The sequence below is a fragment of the Pseudophryne corroboree genome, chromosome 7 (genome assembly GCF_028390025.1).
Source record: "Pseudophryne corroboree isolate aPseCor3 chromosome 7, aPseCor3.hap2, whole genome shotgun sequence".
Classification (NCBI taxonomy): Eukaryota; Metazoa; Chordata; class Amphibia; order Anura; family Myobatrachidae; genus Pseudophryne; species Pseudophryne corroboree.
Genome location: NC_086450.1, coordinates 304,692,941 through 304,705,099, shown reverse-complemented (window position 1 = coordinate 304,705,099; position 12,159 = coordinate 304,692,941). Strand labels below are relative to the sequence as shown.

Here is a 12,159-nt window from a genome sequence, read left to right as displayed (position 1 = left end):
CATGTTATATCTGCCTCCCCTGCAGTGCACATGGTTTTGCCCAACTGCTAAAAAAAATCCTGCTGCGATCAACTCAGAATTGCCCCCTAAGTCTGTTACAAATCCCGATGTGTGGCTAGTTAAGACAAGGAGGCAGTGCGGTCTCCTGACAACAAGGCACTGGATGTGATACAATACTCTTATGAACAGCAGGCAAGATACGGGCACTTGCTGAACTTGATGGGCCCTCTGAATATTTGTCATTGCAACTATTTAATATAGTTGAATTTTGTTATACAAAGTGGGAAGCTCTGTGAATCTGTGTTTTAGAAGCTTCTCAAAAGTCTGTAAATTCTATGTGGGCGGTTGCCATGGAAACAGGGCTAAACATATGGAGGCAGCCACATTTTAACAGGTGTTTTTTATGAGTGATTTTGAATCTGATTGTGTTAGGCGCCGGGGTCCGCTCGTCGGTGCGGCCCGGCGCCTAGCAACCAGGGACGCCGTGCGCGTACAGCCGCCGGCTCCCTGGCAACGCTAGACGCCGGGCGCACGGAGCCGCTCTGACCCTAGCAACGGGGACGCCACGTTCGGGCCGCGTTCCCCGTTGCTGGGTCTGTTCTAATTATTTTATGGTGTGCTGGCCGTGCAGCTTGCAAGCTGCACGGCATTCATTGTGATTACCCAGTCTGGCTCCTGATTGGGGAGCTCTCTGTTATAAGCACCCTTTGGACTTCCCACAGACGCCGGTGATAGCTTCCTGTTTGCCTGTGTCAGTTGCAGAGAGTTCCAGTCTTGCTCAATCCGGTTGTTCCTGTCCTCAGTGGTCCTGTACTCGGAAAGTTGTCATCATTCCTGGAGTCTGACCGAGCACCTTTAACATCCTGTGGTGTTCGTGAGTCGCGGCGCAGCCGTGTGTTGCGGCTTTTCCGCTTACTGTTTATTATTTAGTATATTTGTGTTCTGGAGCTTTTGCGGAGGATTCCGCTCCCACAGATCCACTCTGGTATCCAGCGGTGCTGGATAGGAGTAACGGATCGGTGGATCCTTGGTTGTCCTTTTCCCTGGCGGCTAGTCCGCACATACCTTTGGTTTAAGTTAGTTAGCTTGTAACCCCTGGCCTGGTTGCTTAGTCAGAGGGCCCCTTGTTATCACCCTGTCTCGGATTTCCCTTTGTCTCCCATTAAGACCTGAGGGGGCATCGGGGTTGGGCAGACATAATCCGCCCTTCGAACGCGGCTGCCATGGGCTCAAGCAACCATAGTCTCGCAGGGGATTTCTGATAACACGGGCGAGACAACGGAGTTAGGGCGCCAGGGGTTACTAGGCTCTCCTGCTCCCACTACCAGCAGATCTTCCCTGTACTCAGACCTCTGCCATAAGATCTCCTCTGGTCTGGAGTTCGGGAATCATAACAGATTGGTGGAGGGTGTAATAAAAGGATCATTGTGAGAAGAGTTTAGCACACGACCTTGATAAAGAACCCAGAAGGGTTTGAAACGCGTTGGTGTAACGCAGGCGACCCCCGCAGTGTTATCCAGAGGGACTGAATACCGGATACTGGAGGACCTTTTCCCGGGAGGCCATCTGGAATTTTGATCACATCTGTTTGAGAACTTGTTTAGGTTCTTAAACCCTCCGATAATTATTCCCTCTTTTACCTGTTTGGGATATCACCTGACGTTTAGTGTGCTTTATGTGGGTTCCAGACTCAGAACCATATGTTTTTTACTCATATATGTATTTTATGTTGTCCAGTCTGAGTTTTTATTAAAAAGAACATATTACACGATATACGGTTTATTTTAATTCCTTTCTATGATTATCACGACTGAGACCTCGACATCAAAGAGGATTCAGAGGGAGAAATAGTGACGTCTGAAAGATGATGCTATACGCTGGACAATAGACTTACTGCAGGAACGTAAATAATTATTAACACTGCTACTATTTGACCCCTTACTGTATATTGTGTTATTTACTCCTGGGACTAGATTACTGTCTAAATAACTCATTAGCGCCATATACTATTTATTGCACATCCATTTTTTTTCTATACAATATTGGGGTGTGGGAGTCACCCAATTTCTGTGCAATTTACTGTATAGGCTGCTTTGCGCACCGAAGAGATTCTCTTATTTCTTGTACACACTCACAGATACTCCACACATCTCACATTGTCACCGCTGCTGCAGAGGATTGGCTCCCGACATTGGATGCAGAAGACCCTGCTTTGGAAGGTGAGTAATTACTGACTAATTAAGCTAATTAGACACTTGCAATTGCTTAATTAGTCTTCAAGGGAGGGAGGGGATGGGGTCCCAGAGAAAGTCACAGTAATTTTTCCTAAAAACAATGATTTTAAGAAAAATCAAACTTGCTTTGGAGGTGCGTGAAAAAAGAGGGTTCACTATGGTATGCTGGCGGTCGGGGTCCCGGCGACCAGCATACCGGCGCCGGGAGGCCGACTGCCGGCTTACCGACAGCGTGGCGACCGCAAATGAGCCCCTTGTGGGCTCGCTACGCTTGCCACGCTACGCTCGCCACGCTACGGGCACGGTGGCGCGCTATACACGCCACGCTATATTATTCTCCCTCCAGGGGGGTCGTGGACCCCCATGAGGGAGAATAAGTGTCGTTATGCCGGCTGTCGGGATCCCAGCGCCGGTATACTGCAGTCGGCATACTGAAGCCCACCCGAAAAAAGACGCAGTGATTTCTATAGAGTTGCTTCCCATTTTCAGTCTTGCAATTGAATAGCAACATCATGCAGCTTTGGGAAAAAATCTGCACCGCAGAGTTTTTTAAATTTCATGCTGGAAATTGAATCTGCCCTCTAGTGTCCATTCAGGTGATTAGTTTACAAAACAAAACAAATTTTGATGACAAACATACTAAGCTGTTGTAAGAATTCTGGTAATCAGCATACAAAGCAGACTGTACATTTCAGAAACACTAGAATATATTTTACTGATGTAATGCTGCTTTTGTCATGTAATGCTGTCATTCCTTTGGCTCCCATGGTTGCTCACCAGTGCGTCTCCTGTTACCATGATACACCATAATGATTGCTTCACATTAGCTTCATATGCATATTCTTCAAGCTGCAAATACTAACAAATACTAGGGGGAATTCAATTAGCCCCGATACATTTTTTTGGGAGCAACAATTATCCGTTTTTGGGTGAAAACAAATAGAATCTGTGATAAATTCATGGATCTATATGTTTTCAATGCCCGATTTCTGAAAACCGGCTAATTATTGGGAGATTTTTTTAAACACACTGAGGCAGGATAAAAAAAAAGCTCTGATGGATCAGTTACCACAGCTAAATGAATTTTCCCACCTCAATCTCACTTTTATTGAAATCTATTTCATGCACTGAGAGATGTGTGCAAACACCTTAGATTTGTTTTTGTTCCAATTAAACTAGATTGACCTACTGTAAGTAAAAGTTGCAGATACAGCAATCATGTGGGAATAGTCATAAAAAGTTTCCCTAACTTGAATCCAATGTTGGTGGGCCTGTAATCTGAGCTTCTTATGAACAAGGTTTTTTTTATGAGTTCCTGGATAAATAGCAGAATACAGGTCATAACAGATTTATATACCTTAATCATCTTTTTTTCTAAGTGTTATGATTGTAATCAGGTTAATTAGTAAAATATTATATATTAATGTGCTCACGATCAATTCAAATGAAAGAAGTTGCTTTAGATAATATAGTTTGCAGTAGCAAAGCACTGGATGTAACAAAACAAAGGATTTAATATATTATTGGGATCATTTTGAAAATGATATACTGTATTACTGTAATAATGATCATTTGTAAAAACTGAGTTGCTCTAGACTTAATGGTTTGCAGTTAATAAATGGATTTAAGTAAAAAGGTTGATGTTTGAAGTGTACTTTATGTCACCTTGCTTTGTGCATGCTAAGATGTTCATGCTTTACAATTATTCATTTATTGAAGTTTTATAGATCCAAAAAGGTTGAAGTTCATTTGGGTAGAAATGAAAAATTCATGGGGCCACTCACAGTTCAATGTATAACCTTTCTAGAGAAATATATTGCATCAAAGCAATATTTTCCATAATCCGTGCTTCAGAGGAACACTAGGATGTTGCAGTACTAGCTATTGCAGGAACACTGGGATGTTGCAGTACCAGCACTGACAATCAGGAGGTGCCTCTGAAGGATCTTTAGACCCCTGGGTCTCAGATGATAGCCACTCACCACTGATACAGCTTCCTGCCTTACGCTGGCTCCATGTGGGACGCCAATCACCGCGATCACTGAGGTGGAAGATAAACAGCGGTCTGCAGCAATCACAGAGCGGGAGAGCTGAGAGAGAGCCCAGCACGGCACTGATGTGTGGGCTTGCTTAGTGACAATATCATTGCCATCCTACGGCAATCTGTATCTTCACAAAAACTCATTATAACACACACTATGGGGGGTATTCAATTCATGTCGGATCCTTTACGACGGAAAGGATCCGACGTGTGTATTCCATGCCTGGCCAAACCTGACAGGTTTGGCCCATTCCCAATGTATGCAATCCGACTTTTTTTTAAAGTCGGATTGACATTGTCGGAAACGGGGCTAAAATCAGTCGGGTTTGGCCGTGCTTCCGACAATACACGTCCGCGTGCATTCCGACAGGCTTCCGACAAGTCTGAATTCTCGACTTGTCGGAATAAAAGGGGCCGCATTGAATAGGTCGGAACCCCTTCCGACCTAAACCTGTCAGAAACTGCCGTCTTTCCGACAAGATGGCAGTTTTCGACGATAACTGAATACACCCCTATATGTGCAATAATCATACTGTAATTAGTGAAATGAATGCCATATCTGAGCTACTGTATATTTTAGAATAGAGATTTAGTATATATGTTGAACCCATTTTTAAAACTCTTCCTGGACAAAGGTTAGCATTACTTTTTTTTGTTGGACTTACATTCATTGCTTTTACGCTTTATTTGTCTGCTTTATAGTAACTCCAATTAAATTATATTGTGACTCTTTAAGGATTAGTCAATGTAGATTTCCTAGTGGTATCAGCTCTTGAATAAAATCTTAATGGTTTCATATCTAAATGTATTGGAGTAATTTTAGTAATTTTGTTAGTTATAGTAATTGTAGTAATATTTTTGACAAAGCAGGCTATGTTTTGATTAATCCTTTAAAATCCGCATTCCAATTATTCCCATATGGATCATTTCATGAACTATTTATTTATGTATTTATTTATTTATGAATTAATTAAGTATTGTACCAGAAATAAAAAACAAACAAACCAGTAGGTGGCTTCATATGTAATGATATGTGGGGAAACGCTTGTTTATATATTAAAATTATATAAATATTTTACTTCAAAAGCTCTATATTTGATATTTTATTAATTGCAATACACAAAATCGAAATTATCTATTACAGTGTTACTAGAATTATTAACATCTGGCTCTTGGTCTCTAAAATTACTGTATTTATGGAACTTAGGCAAAAAAAATGTAATACAGTGTTTTCTGCCTTTTTATTGCCTTTTAATGAAGTTTGGGATGGTGACCCTTCCTTAATGAAACTTTGGGACTTTGAAAATATTCCAATCATTCAGGCAGCAATCATTTGTTTTAATTATGTATAATAGAAGTCAAGTTGTAGATAAACAGTTTGGAAACATTTTGGTCAGAGATTGTAAATAAAATTTATATCTAGAGTCTCTGTATTATGGAATTTAAAGTATATATAGAAATCCACAGCATTAGCTAATTTTTTATTAGCTAATTAAATTTTATTAAATGATATTATGAGTTACTATCCTATGATCTATGAGAAGAAAAGGATTTTAGATAAACTAATTTCTTAATATCCTTATTACCACTGGGCATATCGAATAAGAAATACAACTATATAAAATAAACCATTTGTAGATTTTTGTTTCTATAAATATAAGTTTATTTAACTATGTTTTACTGTATATATACAAATTTGGCACAAATGAAATCAAGTGATCTGAGATGTTTAGAATTGTGATTTATTTTTTTTATCAGCCAAACTAAATAATAATGAAAGATACCAGATTGTTATTATTTGCATACTGGAGTATATTAGGGAGATGGTGCATTTATCGGTACAATTAAAACTGTCCCACAGATGGAATATCTGAAAAACCATATGTCTTTAGTGAGGGTAATCGTACCAATGAAGATGAACTGTAACATAATCAGGTAGTGACTTGACCGAAATGTGACCTGATTATGGGGGTCATTCAAACCTGATTGCACGCTAGTTTTTTTTTGCAGCGCTGCGATCAGGTCAGAACTGTGCATGCGTATGTACCGCAATGCACAGGCGCATCGCACGGGTACAAAGCAGATCGTTGCTGTGCGATGGGTTTTACAAAGAATCCATTCACACAGCCGATTGCAAAGTGATTCACAGGAAGAAGGCGTTTGTGGGTGTCAACTGACCGTTTTCTGGGAGTGGTTTGGAAAACGTAGGCGTGTACAAGCATTTGCAGTGAAGGTTCCTGACGTCAATTCCGGTCCGGACAGGCTGAAGTTCTGGGCAACTCAGAAACTGCACAAAGTTTTTTTGTACCACTCTGCAAAAAACTGCTAGCAAGCGATCAGGTCTGAATGACCTCCTATGTTACTGTTCTGTTATCGAACTGATAAATGCTCCATAAGTCCACTTAGATGACTGTATTGATATGTATACTATAGTGGAGAAATGTACCACCCACCACATGGCTATATGATACTGAATTTTATATTTACCACCTAGATACTAGACCCCTGAAGAAGTCCTATGGATGAAACGCGTTGGTTGTTATCTACAGATTTTGTTGATTTCTGCAAGAAATTGGACCAGAAAATGTATTCCCCACAATCAAACACTTTCAATACAATTGTTTTTAATGTTAAATGTTTTTATTATGGATAAAATGTATAAATGCTGACGACGTAAAGACTGTGAGTCACTTTTTTATTGACATGATGTTCAATATGTAAATAAATTTGTATTATTTAAGTGGTTGTGGCTAACTTTTATAAGTTGGTATTTACTTGTTGGTGGAGATACATATAGAAACATATCCCTTAGCTCCCCTGGAAAACCATTTTATGTTTGCATCTTTCACATTGTACCCTATCTAACACGGGATACCTTGTGAGGTGTAGCTCTTATCAGCGCAAAGTAAGGACTTAAGTGTCTATATATATATATATATATCCTGACGAAGGGTCTGCGTCCCCGAAACATAGACACTGCATTAAACAGCACCATTAAGAAGTCTCCTGAGTGCCGCCTCATTGTATTGGGTATATTCCAGAGGATTGACTCTACGAGGAGGGCACCGTGAGCAGTTATACCTGTGCGGAGGGGACCGCTGGAGTGGCGGGTCATTTTGGAGAGTATATATATATATATATATATATATATATATTAGAGATGTGCGGCTGGCACTTTTCGTGTTTTGGTTCTAATTCCACTTTCGTGTTTTGGTTTTGGATCTGGACGATTTTAGAAAAAAACATAAAAACAGCTAGAACCACAGAATTTTGGGGGTAATTTTGCTCCTACTGTATTAGTTACCTCAATAACAATCATTTCCAGTCTATTCTGAACACCTCACACCTCACAATATTGTTTTTAGGCCTAAAAGTTGCACCGAGGTGGCTGTATGACTAAGCTAAGCGACACAAGTGTGTGGCACAAACACCTGGCCCATCTAGGAGTTGCACTGCAGTTGCAGACAAGATGGCACTATTCAAAAACTAGTCCCCAAACAGCACATGATGCAAAGAAGAAAAAGAGGTGCAATTAGGTAGCTGGATGGCTAAGCTAAGCGACACAAGTGTACAGCACAAACACCTGGCCCATCTAGGAGTGGCATTGCAGTGGCAGATAGGATAGCAGATTTAAACAATAGGCCCCAAACAGCACATGAAGCAAAGAAGAAAATGAGGTGCAATGAGGTAGCTGTATGACTAAGCTAAGTGACACAAGTGTGCGGCACAAACACCTTGCCCATCTAGGAGTGGCACTGCAGTGGCAGACAGGATGGCAGATTTAAAAAATAGACCCCAAACAGCACATGATGCAAAAAAGAAAGAGGTGCAATGAGGTAGCTGTAAGACTAAGCTAAGCGACACAAGTGTGCGGCACAAACACCTGGCCCATCTAGGAGTGGCACTGCAGTGGCAGACAGGATGGCAGATTTAAAAAATAGTCCCCAAACATCACATGATGCAAAGAAGAAAAAGAGGTGCAATGAGGTAGCTGGATGGCCAATCTAAGCGACACAAGTGTGCGGCACAAACACCTGGCCCATCTAGGAGTGGCACTGCAGTGGCAGATCGGATGGCAGATTAAAAAATAGGCCCCAAACAGCACATCAAGCAAAGAAGAAAAAGAGGTTCAATGAGGTCGCTGTATGACTAAGCTAAGCAACAAAAGTGTGCGACACAAACACCTGGCCCATCTAGGAGTGGCACTGCAGTAGCAGACAGGATGGCAAATTTAAAAAATAGGCCCCAAACAGCACATGATGCAAAGAAGAAAAAGAGGTGCAATGAGGTAGCTGGATGGCCAAGCTAAGTGACACAAGTGTGCGGCACAAACACCTGGCCCATCTAGGAGTGGCACTGCAGTTACTGACAGGATGGCACTTAAAAAAACTAGCCCCCAAACAGCACATGATGCAAAAAAGAAAAAGAGGTGCAAGATGGAAATATCCTTGGGCCTTCCCACCCACCCTTATGTTGTATAAACAGGACATGCACACTTTAACAAACCAATCATTTCAGCGACAGGGTCTGCCACACGACTGTGGCTAAAATGACTGGTTTGTTTGGGCCCCCACCAAAAAAGAAGCAATCAATCTCTCCTTGCACAAACTGGCTCTACAGAGGCAAGATGTCGACCTCATCCTCATCCTCCGATTGCTCACCCCTTCACTGTGTACATCCTCCTTCTCACAAAGTATTAATTCGTCCCCACTGGAATCCACCATCACAGGTTCCTGTGTACTTTCCGGAGGCAATTGCTGGTAAAGGTCTTCCCAGAGGAATTTATAATTAATTTTGATGAACATCATCTTCTCCACATTTAGTGGAAGTAATCTCCTACACCGATCGCTGACAAGGTTACTGGCTGCACTAAACACTCTTCCGGAGTACACACTGGAGGGGGAGCAACTGAGGTAAAATAAAGCCAGTTTGTGCAAGGGCTTCCAAATTGCCTCTTTTTCCTGCCAGTATACATACGGACTGTCTGACGTGCCTACTTGGATGCTGTCACTCATATAATCCTCCACCATTCTTTAAATGGTGACAGAATCATATGCAGTGACAGTAGACATGTCAGTAATCGTTGGCAGGTCCTTCAGTCCGGGCCAGATCTCAGCTTTCACTCCTGACTGCCCTGCATCACCGCCAGCGGGTGGGCTAGGAAATCTTATCCTTTTCCTTGCAGCCCCAGTGGTGGGAGAAATTGAAGGAGGAGCTGTTGATGGGTCACGTTCCGCTTGAGTTGACAATTTACTAACCAGCAGATCTTTGCACCTCTGCACACTTGTGTCTGCTGGAAAGAAAGATACAACGTAGGCTTTAAACCTTGGATCGAGCACGGTGGCCAAAATGTATTGCTCTGATTTCAACAGATTGACCACCCTTGAATCCTGGCAAAGCGAATGAAGGGCTCCATCCACAAGTCCCACATACTTTGCGGAATCGCTCTGTATTAGCTCCTCCAATTTCTCCAGCTGCTTCTGCAAAAGTCTGATGAGAGGAATGACCTGACTCAAGCTGGCAGTGTCTGAACTGACTTCACGTGTGGCAAGTTCGAAGGGTTGGAGAACCTTGCACAAGATGGAAATCATTCTCCACTGCGCTTGAGTCAGGTGCATTACCCCTCCTTTGCCTATATTGTAGGTGGATGTATAGGCTTGAATGGCCTTTTGCTGCTCTTCCATCCTCTGAAGCATATAGAGTGTTGAATCAGGGGTGTATCTAGGGGTCTGGGCACCCCTGGCAAAGTAAGGGACTGGCGCCCCCCGTATTTGAAATAGGGGAGGTGCATGTGCAAAAAAGGGACATGATCTTGTGGGAAAGGGACATGATCTTGTGGAAAAGGGGCATGACCATACAATAGTACCACTCAATTCAAATGACACTACACAGTAATAACCCTTATACACATTATGGGGTATATTCAATTGAAGTCAAAAGCTACCGTCTGTCGAAAAAGACGACAGTTTTCAACTTTTTTAGGTTGGACGGGGTTCCGATTTATTTAATCTAACCCCAAATTATTCGTCAAGATGAGGAATTCGTTTTGTCGAAAATCACATGGATCGGCGGAATAGCTGCCGATCCGCGTGCTTGTGTCGAAAACAGGGCCAAAACCGACAGGTTTTGGCCCCCTTTTCGACCATCTCAATTCGGCTTTAAAAAAAGTCGTAGTGAGATGCAGGAGCAGAGACGGGGAGAGCCGTGGGCAGATGGGGAGAGCAGCGCCGGAGGATGTATCACAGCCGCCGCTCACAGCAGCATCTACCCGGCTCCAGCAAGCGAGACCTCGCTTGCTGGAGCCGGGTGGACGCTGCCGTGAGCAGCGGCTATGATGCGGGGACCGGGAGAGGCGGGGGCGGGGAGACGGGGGAGAGCCACAGGCAGACGGGGGAGAGCAGCGCTACAGCAGCGGTGTAGTGCTGCTCTCCCCCGTCTGCCCGCGGCTCTCCACGTCTAAGCTCCCGCATCTCAATTCGACTTTTTTAAAGTCAAATTTAGAATGCATTGAATAGCCCAGGTCGTATCCATTATAACAAATGAATGTCGGAATGGATCCGACTTCAATTGAATATACCCCTTTGCCCACACAGTAGCAGTTCCCTTTACACATAATGCCCACACAGTAATTCTTATAACACTGAGGAGACATCAGCAATGCCTGGCCTGGCTGAGGAGGCAATGCCACCCAAGGCCAGGTAGTATAATCAAATAGTAGTGCAAATAAGTGCAGTGCAGTGCAAGTAGAAAAAAGTCTTAGATGTACTGTGTGCGCATGCCTTTGGCCAAAAAATGGGCCACACCACATGGGGTGTGACCAATGAAAATGGAGTCATGATACACATATGACCCCAATAGTGCAGTGCCAGATACACATATGCCCCCAATAGTGCCAGATACGCACATGCCCACACAGTGCCAGATACTCACATGCCCACACAGTGCCAGATACACACATGCCCCCATAGTGCCAGATACACATAAGTCCCCACATAAGTCCCCACAGTGCCAGATATGCCCCCAAGTTGCTAGCTATGAACCCCACAGTGCCAGATACACATATGACCCCACAGTACCAGATATACCACCACAGTGCCAGATATGCCCCCACAGTGCCAGGTACACATATGCCCCCAACGTTGCCAGATATGCCCCAACGTTGCCAGATATGCCCCCATGTTTTCAGATACACATACCCCCATGGTGCCAGATATGCCCTTATAGTGCCAGATATGCCCCCACAGTCATATAGTCATAGTCCCCATCCCCCTCCCAGCACATAGCCATAGTCCCCTCCCAGTAGATAGCCATAGCCCCCACTTCCCCAAGCAATAGCCGTAGTCCCCCTGCATATAGCTGTAGTCTCCACCTCTCCCAACACAGTCGTACAATAGTCCCCACCCCCTCCCATCACATAACAATAGTTCCCTGCCAGCATAGATAGCCATAGTCCCCCTCCCTGCACATAGCTCCTCACCTCCCCAAGCACTTAGCCATAGTCCCCATCCCCCTCCCAGCACATACCTGTAGTCCACCCTTAGCACATAGTGGTAGTCTCCCCTACTTCCAACACATACATAACCTCCCCACACAGAACATAGCCCTAGTCCCCACCCCACAGCATCCTAGCAGATAGCCAGAGTCTGGCAATACCTGCTGTGCCGAGCTGCCTGGGATGGCGGGCGGAGAATCACTTAGCAGGCAGGAGCTGGCGCCGGTGTCCGTCACCACAATAAACTACGTGAAGAAACTGAAAATAAACTACAGCTTCCAGCAGCGCTTGCCGCCGGGAGCTCCCGACAACAAGGGTTGCTGGGAGTAGTAGTTTATTTTCAGTTTCTTCCCTGTAGTGCATTGCGATGCTGGACACCGGCGCCAGCTCCT

At 43.8% G+C, this 12,159-nt stretch overlaps 1 long non-coding RNA gene across 1 annotated transcript in view; it reads left to right on the top strand.

Annotated features, from left to right (window-relative positions):
- Nucleotides 1–7,015, top strand: part of LOC134943617 (uncharacterized) — a 32,725-nt gene extending 25,710 nt beyond the window's left edge. The window contains exon 3 of the long non-coding RNA XR_010181638.1: nucleotides 6,770–7,015. This is a non-coding gene — a long non-coding RNA (uncharacterized LOC134943617). The remainder of the gene's footprint in view (nucleotides 1–6,769) is intronic.
- The last annotated feature ends 5,144 nt before the right edge of the window (nucleotides 7,016–12,159 follow it).